The following is a 1,921-nucleotide window of genomic DNA, read 5'->3' on the forward strand; positions in this document are numbered from 1 at the left end:
CCTTCTACACAAATTAATTATGTAGAAAGGACACTGGAGCTCTTACAGCAAGACTTGAGCCAACAAGCTCAGGACCGCCAGCAATTGCAAGAACAATTGCAGCGTAGGGACCAGAATCAGGCTTCAAAACTTCTAAATGTTGACTATAGCTATTAACAACCAGACTGTAGTCCTCAGGCAAAGTGGTGAAGAGATTCGGGCCCTGCGTTTAGCGGTACAGCAACTAAATGCAACAATCGCCAGACGCTCTCACAGCAGTGGCAGTGAAGAGAAAGGTGTTGTGTTGCTACAAGATGAGCATGTTGCCAGGCTAGGGACTGAAAGCCAGGGGGTGGCTGATTCTGAATTACCCCCGATGGACCCTCCCTCCCAATTAGATACTCTCCCCACTTCCTCACATGCCCCCACAGACTCAAACACCCAAACACACCATTCTGATCCTTCACATCACACAGCATCTCCCTGTTCTCATAGTTCTAACATGCTCCCACCTGACCAGCCTACATCAACTCGCATAGCACCTACCTCCACTCCACTTTTCTCCTTGCCCTCTGCCACACACACCTCCAGACATGCTCAACCTGACCTCTCCCCTTATTCAACTTTCACTACCCCTCTTCGTGAAAGTCCAAATCCCCAAATCCGTTCTCATTTACCAGCCCAAAATGTAATTCCCTCTACTTTACCCCTTTTCAGCCTCCCGATCAACCTTGCCCCCCAAAGTTACACTCACCTCCCTGGTTTGACCTTTTCCCTTATGCCACAATCCACCTCTGGTACCTTCCCCACCCCTCAGGCACAACCCCTGTCCAGTAACCCACTTCAGCAGATAGCCATACAACTACCACAGCAGCAGCAGCAGCAGATGGCCATGCTTCTGCAGCAACATCAGGAGCAGATGGCCATGCTTCGGGAACCACAGCAGCCGCATTAATGCAGCCCCTGCTTTTTTATATTGTTTTCAGATCTATTTTCTGTTAAAAGTCATCCTTAAATTTACGTTTTGTTTGAATGTTTTTTTCAAATAAAATTTTAGGTTCAATAAGTTTTTATTGTCATTTTTTTAGACAGAAAGAACAGCTCCAACCGGGTCGAGAACCCAACAGAGGGTGACCCGATCGTAGAAACACAAAATGAAATTACAAATAAAACAGAAAACAAAAAAAAAACAGTTACGTTACCATGTCTGACGATTAAAATGCAGATACAAATAAATGTTAGGTAGGCACATCGGTGGTTTACACATCTATAGGCAATGTAGCCCAGCTTCGGATAGGGACCACCCCCGTCCCGGCCGCCCCATTGGGAGCCTGCTGCGGCCAGGAACAAGGGCAGTAGTGTCCATGACATTTATACAGTTAGGGCTGAGGTACAGGGGGCCACCCACCAGCATAAGGGATGCACCGTAGCCCAGGGGCTCGGTATTTACACCGAGCCTGTAGGGGGTCGGTAAAGCATGGTATGGTCCGTTTGAATGGCCTTGGGGGAGGGCCACGTGACACAGCGGAAAGGAAACTAAAGATAATCAGTGAAGTTAAGTTAAGAGGGGAGAAAGGGGAGGGGAGGGGGTGGAGCTGCGTGCTCCGTTCCCAGGCGGCTCTCCACATCTGGGGGGTGGATTTGGCCGGCGCGAGGTGGTAGGCGGGGAGTCAGGCTGGATTTAGCCTGGATTTTAGCTTGTCTGAAGTGGAGTAATGCCTCCATACACTCCAGGTGAAAGAGAATTTAGCATGGGTGTCAAGGGATTTGGCCTGTAGTTCCTCCATAAGCATGATATTGTTCATCTCACATACCCATTCGGCTAGGGTCGGGGGATTTCCAATGCCTGGAGATCAGTTGTCTGCCAGCGTTCAAGCAAAATTTCAAAAGGGTGTGTTTTTGGAACTTAAAGGGGCCTGGGAGAATGGAAAGAAGGGCTATG

This window comes from Rana temporaria, assembly GCF_905171775.1.
Source record: "Rana temporaria chromosome 4 unlocalized genomic scaffold, aRanTem1.1 chr4t, whole genome shotgun sequence".
Lineage (NCBI taxonomy): Eukaryota > Metazoa > Chordata > Amphibia > Anura > Ranidae > Rana > Rana temporaria.